The sequence below is a fragment of the Hemitrygon akajei genome, unplaced genomic scaffold, assembly GCF_048418815.1.
Source record: "Hemitrygon akajei unplaced genomic scaffold, sHemAka1.3 Scf000061, whole genome shotgun sequence".
Classification (NCBI taxonomy): domain Eukaryota; kingdom Metazoa; phylum Chordata; class Chondrichthyes; order Myliobatiformes; family Dasyatidae; genus Hemitrygon; species Hemitrygon akajei.
The window spans coordinates 2731471-2745478 of NW_027331947.1; the positions used below are offsets into that span (position 1 = coordinate 2731471).

Sequence of the window (14008 nt, forward strand, 5' to 3'; positions counted from 1 at the left end):
TGCACAGCCATGAAGGGCCAAAAGGCCTGTTTCTGTGCTGTAATGTTCCATGGTTCTGTTGTTGAAATTTCCCAGGGAAGAAATGGCGAACATGAGGGGGCATCCAAGCTGCTTGGAAATAGATACTGAGGGGATTTTGGGGTAAGTTTTTTACACAGAGAGTGGTGGGTGCGTGAAATGCACTTCCAGATATTTGTGTGAGATTCCCATCTGCATGTTAACAAAGGCTATTTGCGTCAGAGCGTTCAGTTACTGTGGGGCCAGCAGCCCATGCAGCTCAGTGGTAACAGGGAATAATACCAATGGAGAGAGTCAAACTGAGCCAAGTCACAGATTGGAGATGGCAGAAATGCCCCATTCTTATAGAGACAGGAGGAGCATCAGAGAGTTTGATAGTCATTCCAGATACCAGCATTGTGCCCAGTTAGAAGATGATTTCTCTCTCCAACTTGGGATGAACTTCACTGTAACAGTGTGATGTCAGGTCACACCTTGACAACTCAAGTGATCTCATCTGAAATGTTGTCCTACACCCATTGATGGATTTTGTAAATCTTTTTTACAGGTTAAAAATGACAAGGAATTTGTCTACGGGAATCTCAAATACAACACGCCAGTTTTGCTGTCTTTGTCCAGATATTTAAGAAGTGCAGCAAGGGATTCACACGATCATCCTTCCTGCTGAGACAGTGGGGAGGGATTCACTCTATCATCTAACTGACTGGCATGCCCCTCATTTTACATGGGAGTTCACCTGCTCAGACAGTGGGAATGGATTCACTCAGTCATTTCAACTGAAGGTACCTCAGCAAGTTCACACTGGGCAGAGGCTGGTCATCTGCTGAACTTGTGGGAAAGGATTCACTCGGTCATCTGACCTAATGGCTCACCAGCGAGTTCACACTAGGGAGAGGTCGTTCACCTGCTCATACTGTGGGAAGGGATTCACTCGGTCATCTGACCTAATGGCTCACCAGAGAGTTCACACTGGGGAGAGGCCATTCATCTGCTCAGACTGTGGGAAGGGATTCATTTCGTCATCTAAACTGAAGATACATCAGAGAGTTCACACTGGAGAGAGGCCGTTCACCTGCTCAGATTGTGGGAAGGGATTCACTCAGTCATCCTACCTACTGGTACACCAGTCAGTTCACACTGGGGAAAGGCCGTTCACCTGCTCAGAGTGTGGGAAAGGATTTATTCAATCATCCACCCTAATGGCTCACCAGCGAGTTCATAGTGGGGAGCGGCTGTTCACCTGCTCGGACTGTGGGAGGGGGTTCACTCGGTCATATAAACTGAAGGTACATCAGCGAGTTCACACTGGAGAGAGGCCATTCACCTGCTCAGACTGTGGGAAGGGATTCACTCAGTCATGTCTACTGAAGTTACATCAGCGAGTTCACACTGGGGAGCGGCCGTTCACTTGCTCAGACTGTGGGAAGGGATTCACTTGCTCATCTCAACTGAAGGTACATCAGCGAGTTCATACTGGGGAGAGGCCGTTCACCTGCACAGTCTGTGGGAAGGGATTCACTTTGTCACCTCACCTACTGAGACACCAGTTAGTTCATACTGGGGAGTGGCCATTCACTTGCTCAGTCTGTGGAAAGGGATTCACTGAATCATCTTTCCTGCAGAGACACCAGTCAGTTCACACTGGGAAGTGGCGGTTCACCTGCTCAGACTGTGGGAAGGGATTCAATCGGTTATCTCACCTGCTGTCACACCAGTCAGCCCATACAGGGAAAGGGCCGTTCACCTGCTCAGTCTGTGTGAAGGGTTTCATTTCGTCATCTCAACTGAAGATACATCAGCGATTTCACACTGGGGAGAGGCCGTTCTCCTGCACAGACTGTGGGAAGGGATTCACTATGTCATCTCATCTGAAGGTACATCAGAGAGTTCACACTAGGGAGAGGCCATTCACCTGCTCAGACTGTGGGAAGGGATTCACTTCATCATCTCAACTGAAGGTACATCAGAGAGTTCACACTGGGGAGAGGCCGTTCACCTGCTCAGACTGTGGGAAGGGATTCACTCGGACATCTCAACTACAGAGACACCAGCGAGTTCACACTGGGTAGAGGCCAATTTCATGCTCAGACTTTGGGAAAAAATTCTCTCAGCCAAATCCACCAAATGTGTAGCACTGTTGACACTGGGGAGATTCTGTTCACCTGCTGTGAATATGGGAAGCGATTCACTCAGTGAATTAAACTTGCGTAACTCTCACTTCAGCTAGCAGCTTAATATAAGGGGTGATAGACCCCAGCCTGGCTAAACTTAAGAAATCTCGTTTGGATGGATGTTGTGTGATGTGTCCTCTGCTACAAATCAGTACCCTGAAATAACAGTAAACAAAATGTGATTAAACAATTGAGCTTTGTAATTCTTACTTTGACCAGAGGGTTAGTAAAGAAAACAAATAAAAAAAGAAAAAGGGCCCACTCTCTCCATTTGCATTTTCTCATCTCTCCCTGGCAAAAGACCATGAAAATCACTCTTCCAGACTCACAAGAAAGGACATTTCTGTCATTGGACAGCCCCGCACTCCAAAACCCTGTTATCTCTAGTCACAGCCTAAACATTGCTGCTACTGAGGAACCATTACCTCAGCTGGGAAACATTACTGAGAGGTCGTTACATCAGCAGTGAAACCTTACACCATTTAGGACTTGTGACACACTACCGGGTTCACACTGGGGAGAAAGTTTCAATAAGCTGCATGCTGGATATTTGTTCATCACCGTTGCTGAATGCAATTTCGAGAGTGACTGTCGGTGCTGAACTCTGCAATTATTGCTGCTGCTCACCACACCCAGTTCTGCACCCTGGTCACTGGGCATGGGAGGAGTTTCATCTGCTGCACATTCACCTTTAATGGGACTGGAGGTTAATATTCTTGGTCTAAGACAAATAAATCAGTTCTATTTTCAACTCTGTCTCTGGTACTTACTGAATTTATAACACACCTAGTGTACAGTAGTGAGTCAACTCAAGCCAGCTGGACCCTGCCAGTGATTCAGTTCCACGACAGTCCTTTTAAATCCTCCCCTGTTGTTCATCTCTTGCTCTCCCTGGGTGGTGAGATCCACCACTGGATCCATCATCCAGTGGTGACGGATTCCAAACAGACACCACTCTGTGGTGAAGAGGTTTCCTTTGAGTTTTCTGCAGAGTGAAGAAGTCGAGGAGAAGGAAATCAGAAGTGGGGTGTGGCAATGTCAGAGTAGAAACATTTTGAAGCTGATTGACAGAGAAAATCTTTTGTTTGACTGATGACACGAACAATACCTGTGGTGAAGTGCTCCACTGGTCGAGGAACATGTGTGTGTTGGGAAATGCTTTATCTATTAAGGGAGTTGTTCCTGCTTGTTTATCTTGTAATATTGTATCCAGATGGTTATTATGGATTGTCCTATCTGAAATAATGTATTGATTAACATATAATCTTGTCACCATCTCATCTGCTCAGATCGTTGGGATGTCTCCCATGGAGGGTCGTACTCGTTCAACTGATTAATGTTTCCTTCCATAGTGATGATTAATTTTTCTGAATTGGCCTCTCATTTAAGATTTCCGGTCTGTATTTCTTATCACAATTGCATATACACATTGAGTACTAAATCCAGTTCATTTTTGATGAAAATATATATACCTAGAAGTTTTATCTGACTATTCGGTGATATTTTTTATTTCATGTGTGTTATCTCTCTTCCTCCATCTGTCCAAGGTAGTGTTAATCTCAGTGGGTTTGAGTGTAAATAGTCTTTTCTAAAGCTTTCTTAAGTTCTTGTTTATTTTTCTAAATTTTACTGATTGAAATGGGACCAAGATATTTTTATTTTAAAAAAAGTCGATGTCAGTATTGATGAAAGTGTTTATTGCCTGTGTTGTATTTGTTAATTACTGAGCTCTATTTGGTAGTTCTTTTTAAAGCCTTGAACTGAATTTTGTCAAAGGTTTTCCCTATTTTGCACTACTTTCTATTTTCTTCACTTGTTGATATTCCAGATACGTGGGGATCAAGAGTCCCGGTGAAGGGTCTTGGCCCAAAATGTTGATTCCCATCCACTGATGCTGCCTGACATGCTGAGCTCCTCCAGCAGTTTGTGTGTAGTTCTCTAGATTTCTAGCATCTGCAGGTCCTTTTGGTTCCCAGGTACTTATATGTTTCTTGAAAGAAGAAGCCAAGAGCAAGCTGGTAGTGGGGTTGTGTGGCTCTGTTGGTAAAATATTAAATAAAATCATTAGAAAGAAGTGGCATAGGGTTGGAAGGTGTAAAATCTGTGGGTAGAATTAAGGAACATCAATTGTAAAAAAGAATCCCTGATGAGAATTGTACAGAGACCCCCAAACAGTAGTAAGTATGTGGTCTTCAAATTACAATGGGAGATAGAAAATGCGTGCCAAGAGGGCAATGTTACAGTAGTCATGGGGATTGTCATGCAGGTGATTAGGAAAATTGGGATGGTGTTGGTCTCAAGAGGAGGAATTCCTTGAATGCCTACAAAATGCTTTTTTAGAGCAGCTCGTGATTGAGCCCACTTGGGGGTCAGCTATTCTGGATTGGGTGTTGTAATAAACTAGAATTAATTAGGTCACTTAAGTCCAAAGAACCTTTAGGGGTAAGTGATCTTAATGTGATCAAATTCACCCTGACATTAGAGAAGGAGAAGCTAAAGTCAGGTGGAATAAAGAGAATTAGAGAGGCACGAGGGAAAAATTGGTCAAAATTGATTTAAAAAAACATGGGCCGGGACGAAAACAGAGCAGCAATGTCTGGAAGTTTTGGAAGGCACAGGATATATACAGTGGCATGCAAAAGTTTGGGCATCCCTGTTCAAAATTTCTGTTACTGTGAATAGCTAAGCGAGTAAACGATGACCTGATTACAAAAGGCATAAAGTTAAAGATGACACATTTTTTTAATATATTTTAAGCAAGATTACATTTTTATTTCCATCTTTTAATATTTCAAAATAACAAAAACGGAAAAGGGCCCGAAGCAAAAGTTTGGGCGCCCTGCATGGTCACTACTGAGTAGCACCCCCTTTGGCAAGTATCACAGCTTGTGAACACTTTTTGTCGCCAGCCAAGAGTCTTTCAATTCTTGTTTGAGTAAATTTCTGGGTTCACTCATAAGTAGCAAAGTACTGACTGTGGAAATTACAAATGAGAATATTATTCGAGTCACAGAGAGCAGCCGTACCGAAACAGGCCCTTCTAGTCCTTGCTGACCTGTTTTTGTTGTTACTGCCTGTTTCCAACTACCTGCACCAGAGCCTCCATACAGCTCCCATCCACGTCCTCACCCAAATTCCTCTTTAGTGTCTAAATCAAACCCACATCCTCCACTTCCACTGGCAGCTCATTCCACACTCTCACCAACCTCCGAGTGAAGAATTCCCCTTCAGATTCCTCAAAAATAATTGACTTTCACCGTGAACGTATGTCCAATGTCAGGGTGAGAGGGAGGATGGGGCAGAGAGGGAAGACGGTAAAGGGAGGGGGTGTTCGAGTGCAGAGAGGGAAACAGAGTGAAGAGTTTATACTTAATATCTTTCAGAAAAATGTAATTGAACTTGCTGCAAACCTACTCTCCATATCCTGTACATTCTTAACCAAATTATTGACCCAGATGACAATAATGGTTGACGTTCAAAGTAAATGTTGTTATCAGAGTACATATATGACACCACATACAACCCTGAGATTGTTTTTCCTACAGGAACACTTAGCAAATCTTTAGAATAATAACAGAATCAATGAAAGATCAAGTGGAGCATAGAGTTCAACAAACTGTGCAAATGCAAATATAATTAAATATCAATGAATATTGAGAGCAATGTGGTGTAACCCTGGGGAACCTCACTAGGCCAGGGCCTCGAGTCCAATAAACAGCCTCCCACCATCACTCTCTGCTTCCTACCATCAAGACAACTGTGCATCCAGTGAGCCAGCTCTCCCTGGATCCCGTGTGATCTGACTTTCCACAGCAACTTACCATGTGAACCTTATCAAAGGCCTCACTGATGCCCATATCGGCCACGATCCTGGGACAGAGGTGTCACCGATCAGAAAGAGGAGCTGAAATCTGGAACTCACTGCCCGAGGTGGTGGTGGAGGCAGGTCCCTTCACAACATTTACGAAGTGGATGAGCATTGAAACTGCGGAGATACAGTCGGCTATGAACCAAGTGCTGATAAATGGGACCAGTGTAGACAGTGAGTGGATGGTCAGAACAGGTATGGCCAGCCAAAGGCCTGTTTCCGTGCTGTGTGATCCACCACTCCGGACATGCTAAATTAACGATGGTGGCACTGGAAGGCATTGATTTCAAAACTCCACACCCCTCTCCAACCTGAAATAAACTAGACTGCACCCCTTTGTCACCACTGTGAATATCAGTTTCTCTCAAGGTAACATACAAATTGTTCACTTTTGCTAAACAACTGGCAATTGATGAAGTTCCTGTGTCTTCTTCCATTAATGTTGCTGCCTTACTGCAAAACTAACCCTCTCACTGTGTCAGAATCAGTGATTAAATCAGACCCCAAACACTGTGCTTTCATCCCTGCACGTTATAACTGGAACCATCTCACTGAGGGTCTGATGGAGACATGGGATCACATCTCCCCTGCTTCTGACATTTCAAATACCCTCAGAATGGTTTTCTCATTCAGTCTGAAGGTTATGGTACATTCAGCTCGTCGTCAGACCTGACAAACCATGTCTTCCCACAGCTGGTTCCACCTGTTGGTGTGTCCTCTTTCCTCCACCTCCAGGGAAGCTGCATCTCCACACAAACTCCTCACTTGAGACGACTGTCTGTACCTGTGACACAGGAAATCACATCTCTGTCACTCTCCTGATACCGTGTCTGACCTGCTCACCCCCGGGTATCCTCCCTCAACAAGCCTCTTCCTCAGTCACCATCTGTGAGATTATTTAAAAATACAATCACTGTAAAACGATCTATCAGACAGCTCCTGTACCCCTCCATCCCGGACGATGGGTTGCTGATTAAAACTCTCTCTCCTCAGCCCCTTCCCTATTCCCTTTCCCTTTGCAAACTCCAGATATGCCAGCTGATCCGAATCCACTGTGAGGACATTTATATCTCACAGGAGGATGTAGAAACCCGTGTTGTTCTCTGATACAGAGGTCATTGACACCACCACTCAGCCGGGCCGGGCAGCATCTATCAGAGAGAAAAAACACACTCCCACCCCACCCCCCGCATAAAACAATGCAATCAGAGGTTTATGATAATTTTCAATATTAAAGATTGCCCTGACACAAACTGATGAAATGCCTCACAAGGAAACAAAATGCTGAGCAATTCTTTTTAAATCTGGGCATAACGTGTTTCTGGATCAGATAATGAACGAGTTGCATGTGCCACTTGTAGCCATTCCTTATCATGTTATGATCATTTTCAACATCAATAGATTCCCCAGTGGGAATCGGAATGAAAATGTTTGGACACCAGGAAGTCCCGCTCGGAGCGGATAGTTCAAAGGTTAATTTATTATCAAAGCAGGTATCTGTAAACAATTCCTGAGCTTTTTTTCTTCTCCGGAAAACCACGAAACAAAGAAAGAGCATGAAAGTCGTTCAGAGAGAAAAATCAAACTCCCACCTCAACCCCGGCATCAAAAAGACAGCATCCCGATCATCAAACCCCTAAACCCCACCCCTCCCGCACAAAAGGGAATAATATCGTCGACCGCCACCCCCCCCCCCCCCAAAAAAACAACCCTACCCCGCACAACTGCGGAGGAGCCGGTGTCACCAGTGTAGAGGCGGCCGCATCGGGAGCAGCGGACACAACGGGCGACCCCGGAAGATTCACAGGTGAAGTGTCGCCTCACCTGGAAGGATGTTTGGACCACGGAGAGAGTTCGACCGTCCGGCCCTTTCACTGCGACACCCCGAACTCCACATCAAATCCGTCCAAACGAATCTGGGCGAACTTTAATGACCAATAAATATAATTCCTCTCAGCGATCAGCTGTCTGAGTGATTCCCTGACTCTGAGAGGCAGGGGTATCTATGGTCCACACTGTCAGGGTGTTGAGTTTACCAGGAGACAAAGACTGCAGGGACGAGAGGTTTTCTGTTGACTAATACACTGTGTGTGGACCCCGCTGGCAATTCTGGTGTTGTGACCCAAATCGAGACAAACACCACGCTGCCCACTCCACCAACAACACGGTACAGCCGGACACATAACAGGGGACTTTACATCCCACAACACTGGATTCAGTGATGAAACCCGTGATTAATGTTGTTGTCCCACCGAAAAATCCATTAAGGTGCTTTTAAATACGAGCTCTCCCCCACAGGTGACGTCACACAGCTCCCCCCACTCGCCTGACGTCACATATGGGCTCCCCACACCGGGATCTGCCCTGACGGGCGCGGTGTGTAACGTCACCCACGTGCTGCTGTGCTCGAGCTTTATCGGTTTAACGGCTGGGCTAATAGTTAACTGTTTATAAACATAGACTGATTTAGCTGAAACCTGCACATTTCCTGTGTGGGTCTGAATTGTGTGTCGGGATGGGATGGGAATCGAAATTATAACGCTGAGAACTCTGTGACCTGGGGGTGGCTGAAAAGGGATCGGCGAAGATATGGAGGGAAAAACTAAATACGTGTCTGGTGTAAATATGGAAATAATATAGGGAAATAATGAAATAATTTGGGAAATGCGGCGGTGGGTCGGGCAATATGTGAAGGGGGAGGAACAGTCACCGAGTCACGTGATCCTGTTTTACCGCAGATCGTCAGCATTTTCCGAGGCTCCGCCCAACGCCCGTGACGCAATAAGCACATTGCGCATGCTCACATTCCTGGGAACAGCAGCGTTGTTTTTTCGTTCTTTGTGAAAGCGGGACGGCGGTGAGATCGGGATCGGGAGGGGGTTCTCTCCCCCTTGGACGGGGAGCCGGAGGCGGATTATTCTCTGCGGGGCAACACCAACAATTTCCCTTCGGTGAGTATTGAAGCCGGTCCCAAGCGGGGAGGTCTGACGTTGTGTGGTGAGTTAACTTTCCCGAATTCAAACAAGATCAAGCCTGCAGATGCTGGAAATGCGAGCAACGCGCACAAAATGCTGGAGGAACTCAGCAGGCCGGGCAGAATCCAGGAAAATAGTACAGTCGACATTAGCGGCCGAAACCCTTCGGCAGGACTGGAGAATAAAAGGTGGGGGTGGGGAGGGAGAGAGAAAGACAAGGAGATCGGTGAAACCTGAAGGGGGAGGGTATGAACTTTCCCGAACTGGCGGCCTCGCCTCGCTTCCTTCACAGAATCTGCCGGGGTCGGTCCGGGTTGTGAGACCTTCACACCGAACCGTCTGAGATGAGCCGCCGCTCAGCCCCTGTTGTTCTGGTCCTATTAGCAGGATGAAGTAAAACATGTTTCCATATTGTAACTGACAGAGAATTGTATAATTTGTGTTCCGTGTGTTATCTGAATATACTTGCCTGTGATGCTGCCACAAGTCAGTGTTTCTCTGTCCCTGTACCTTCCCGTACTTGTGCACTTGGCAATAAATTCAACAGGTCCTGAGAAATCTCAGTGAGATTTGATTAGTGATGATCACCTTGGCAGCTCGGTAGGTCGAATGTATGAGACAGTACACTGTTAAATGCAAAACCCTGAACAGTGTTGATGATCAGAGGGATCTTGGAGTCCGAGATCATCGCTCCCTGAAAGAGTCCGCACAGATTGATCGGGTGGTTAACAAGGCAAATGGCGTGGTTGTCTTTATCATTGAGTTCAAAAGTTGGGAAGTTATGTTGCAGCTTTATAAGATTAATTAGGCCACATCTGGAGTGTTTTATACAGTTGTGGTCGCTCTCATTCTCTGAAGGATATCGGGGCTTTGGAGAGGGCGCAGAAGAGGTTTACCAGGATATTGCTTGGAATAGAGGGCCTGAGCTATAACGGGAGGTTGGTCAATCTTATGTTGTTTTCTCTGGAGCCGTGCCGGCTGGGGTGAGACTGAATAGACGTTTATAAGATTACCAAAGGATTAGAAGCAGTGTCTCAGAAAGGCAGCGTCCATTATTAAGGAACTCCAGCACCCAGGGCATGCCCTTTTCTCAATGTTACCATCACAGAGGGAGATATAGAAGCCTGAAGGCACACACTTAGTGACACAAAAACAGTTTATTTCCCTCTGCCTTCTGATTGCCGAATAGACATTGAACCCTTGAACACGACCTCACTTTTTAAATATATAGTATTTCTGCTTTTTGCATGATTTTTAATTTATTCATAGAATAACAGAAAACCTACAGCACAATACAGTATAGTCCCTTCAGCCCACAAAGTTGTGCTGACATGTTCCTGCCTTAGAAATTACTATGGTTACCCATTGCCCTCTATTTTTCTAAGCTAGTTTTTCTCTATTTTCCTCCGGTGCCGCCAGGTACCTATCCAAAAATCTCTGAAAAGAGCCTATCATGCCCACCTCCATAACCATTGCCGGCAGCCCATTACACCACTCTCCACCTCTCTCTGACTAAAAAAACTCACCCCTGATATCTCCTCTGTACCTACTCCCCAGCACCTTAAACCTGTGTCCTCTTGTAGTTACCAATTCAGCCCTGGGAAAAAGCCTCTGACTACCCACATGATCAATGCCTCTCATAACCTTATATACCTCTTTCAGGTCACGTCTCATCCTCTGTCGCTCTGAGGAGAAATAGCCGAGTTCACTCAACCTATTTTCATAAGGCATGCTCCCCAATCCAGGCAACATACTTTTAACTCTCCTCTGCACCCTTTCTAAGATTTCCACATTCTTCCTGTAGTGAGGTGACCAGAATTGAGCACAGTGGAGTGTGACCAGGGTCCTATATAGCTGCAACAAAAACTCTTGGCTCCTAAACTCAATCACACAATTAATAAAGGTCAATGCACCGTAGACCATAGAGTCAACCTGCATATCAGACTTGAGTGTCCTATGGACTCGGATCCCAAGATCCCTCTGATCCTCCGCACTGTGAAGAGTCTTCCCATTAATGCCATATTCTGCCATCATGTTTGACCTAACAAATTGAACAACTTCAAACTTATCCGGGTTGAACTCCATTTGGGACTTCTCAGCCCAGTTTTGCATCCTTTCAGTGTCCCACTGTGACCTCTGACAGCCCTCCACACTATCCACAACACTCCCAACATTTGTGTCATCAGCAAATTTACTAACACATCCCTTCACTTCCTCATCAAGGTCATTTATAAAAATCACGACGATCAATGGACCCAGATATACGTATACTGTAATTTTTTATTATTTTGTTTTGTTTTCTATATCATGTATTACATTGAAATGCTGCTGCAAAGTTAACAAAGTTTACACCACATGCTGGTGATAATAAACCTGATTATGAACCTGAGTGGATAGAAGATACATTTTTCCTGGGGATTGAAATGTCCTATACACTTAAGGTGAGACCAGATGTAAGCAACAAATTTGTCTCTTTCCACAGAGTGGTGGGTAGCTGGACCCTCTGCCTGGGGTGGGAGACCCCACCAGTCACGTGATCCTGTTTGCCCCTCCCATTTATCCGCAGATGTAACAATCTCTTCACACATGCTCACTGTCTCCGGGTGGGTGGTGTTTTCCTTTCTGCTCAGTCTTCAATGTTTAATGTTCAGTGAGTTTTGTTCATAGTAACATTTAATAGAAATGTTTGGTTCTCCTTTTTATTGCTAATCGGCTTCATTGTCTTTCATGTTAAAGTTAGACATGTGGTGAGAGATTTATTGGAAGAAAAACCCCAAATGGAAGCAAACCATGACTGAAGACGAGGGAACAGCAACAAGTGAACCAGCCCGAGGATTGAGAGCACCAACTGGAGAGAACCCATCTGACTCGGAGATTCCAGTGATTCAGTCAGGAGAAATTTGGTGAGTCTCATTTACTCAAACACTGGTCCTTTAGACATTACATACCTGCACAAAGGAAGGTAGGAAATAGTTGGAGTGAGACTGAATGTGCCCAGAAGTAACAGTTATGCCTCTGCCAGACCCATTTACAATCACTCCAGGTCTGGTAATGTGCTTCCAGCAGCCCAGCCCTTTGAAACCACTCCCATTCCCTCACAGTGGTTACTCAGTTCAAGATCTTACATCCTCTGATGCAGCTTTTGGTCAGTTCTGAGTGGGGAGAGGGAAAGAGAGTGGAGTATTTATGCTGACTGTCTTTCAAAAACAGTATTTGTTTGAACTTGCTGCAAATTCTCTACCCATACCCTGTACTTTCTCAACCAAATTGGGCGTAACCCCAGGAATGCAATGGGTGTAACCCCAGGAAATGTCACTAAGCACGGGACTCGAGTCCAAGAAACAGCCTCTCACCATCACCCTCTGCTTCCTACAACCCAGCCATTCCCAGACCCTGGGGCTCTGTAACAAACTGTTAACAGGAAGATTAGTCAGTGATTAAGATGATGAGAGAATTGTGGCCTCAGAAAGGACATGTGAGCTGAGCTGTCTGATTTATTGGACCAGATCCACCCTCGTTGACAATGTAATTTACCCCTTGCCCATCCACCCAGGTCATGTTACTTCTGATCACCCACAGTACCCCAACCACCCTCCGTCCCCCCAGTGGCCCCACACCCTTCTGACCATTCACCCCACACAAACACATAAACAGGCCCCCTTCACCCACATCCACCCTCCCAGCTTGGGGAACCAGAGCAAACTGATCCCGCAATATCAACTCAGTGCAAAACTAAAACCAGGGATGCAAGACTGGAGAGCCCGGAGCCTCCAGCTGTCCGGCTCGGTCCCGGCCCTTTCCCACTGCAACCGGCCCTCGATTTACACAAACCTGAGATTAACACCTTCCTCACCGCCACCTGAACAGGAGAAACACCCGCATCCGCTGGGGTTGAGCTGCAGTTGGTCCCCGTATGTGTTAAAACTCCCCGCTGTCGGATATGGAGACCAGAATCGTACGCGGTAAAACCACATAACAATTACAGCACGGAAACAGGCCATCTCGGCCCTTCTAATCCGTACCGAACACTTACTCTCACCTAGTCCCACTGACCTGCACTCAGCCCATAACCCTCCATTCCTTTCCTGTACATATACCTATCCAATTTTTTTTTAATGACAAAATCGAACCTGTTTCTATCACTTCCACTGGAAGCTCGTTCCACACAGTTACCATTCTCTGAGTAAAGAAGTTACCCCTCGTGTTACCCCTAAACTTTTGCCCCTTAACTCTCAACTCATATCCTCTTGTTTGAAACTCCCCTACTCTTAATGGAAAAAGCCTATCCACGTCGACTCTATCTATCCCCCTCATAATTTTAAATACCTCTATCAAGTCCCCCCTCAACCTTCTACTCTCCAAAGAATAAAGACCTAACTTGTTCAACCTTTCCCTGTAACATAGGTGCTGAAACCCAGGTATCATTCTAGTAAATCTCTTCTGTACTCTGTTGACATCTTTCCTATAATTCGGTGACCAGAACTGTATACAATACTCCAAATCTGGCCTCACCAATGCCTTGTACAATTTTAACATTACATCCCAACTCCTATACTCAATGCTCTGATTTATAAAGGTCAGCATACCAAAAGCTTTCTTCACCACCACAGGAGATTCCACCTTCAGGGAAATATGCACCATTATTCCTAGATTTCCTCACACTGTCTACAAGCTTTCTCTATTTGTGAACTAACCTCTGCTCTCCTAGTCTCTTCAATTTGATTCCCACCCCCCCTCCCAACCATTCTAGTTTAAAGTCTCCCCAGTAGCCTTGGCAGATCTCCCCGCCAGGATATTGGTCCACTTGGGTTTCCAGTGCAACCCGTCCTTTTTGTACAGGTCACATCTGCCCCAAAAGACGTCCCAATGTTCCAGAAACTGGAATCCCTGCCCCCTGCTCCAATCCCTCAGCCACACATTTATCCTCCACTTCATTCCATTACTACTGTCACTGTCACGTGGCACAGGCAGTAATC

At 45.6% G+C, this 14008-nt stretch overlaps 1 protein-coding gene across 1 annotated transcript in view; it reads left to right on the forward strand.

Moving 5' to 3' along the window:
- The window catches only part of LOC140721777 (uncharacterized), a 455764-nt gene extending 443844 nt beyond the window's left edge, over positions 1–11920 (forward strand). Inside the window, exons 3-4 of the transcript XR_012097454.1 lie at positions 8796–9008; positions 11769–11920. The gene's annotated coding sequence lies outside the window, so the exon portion shown is untranslated. The remainder of the gene's footprint in view (positions 1–8795; positions 9009–11768) is intronic.
- Positions 11921–14008: the final 2088 nt, after the last annotated feature.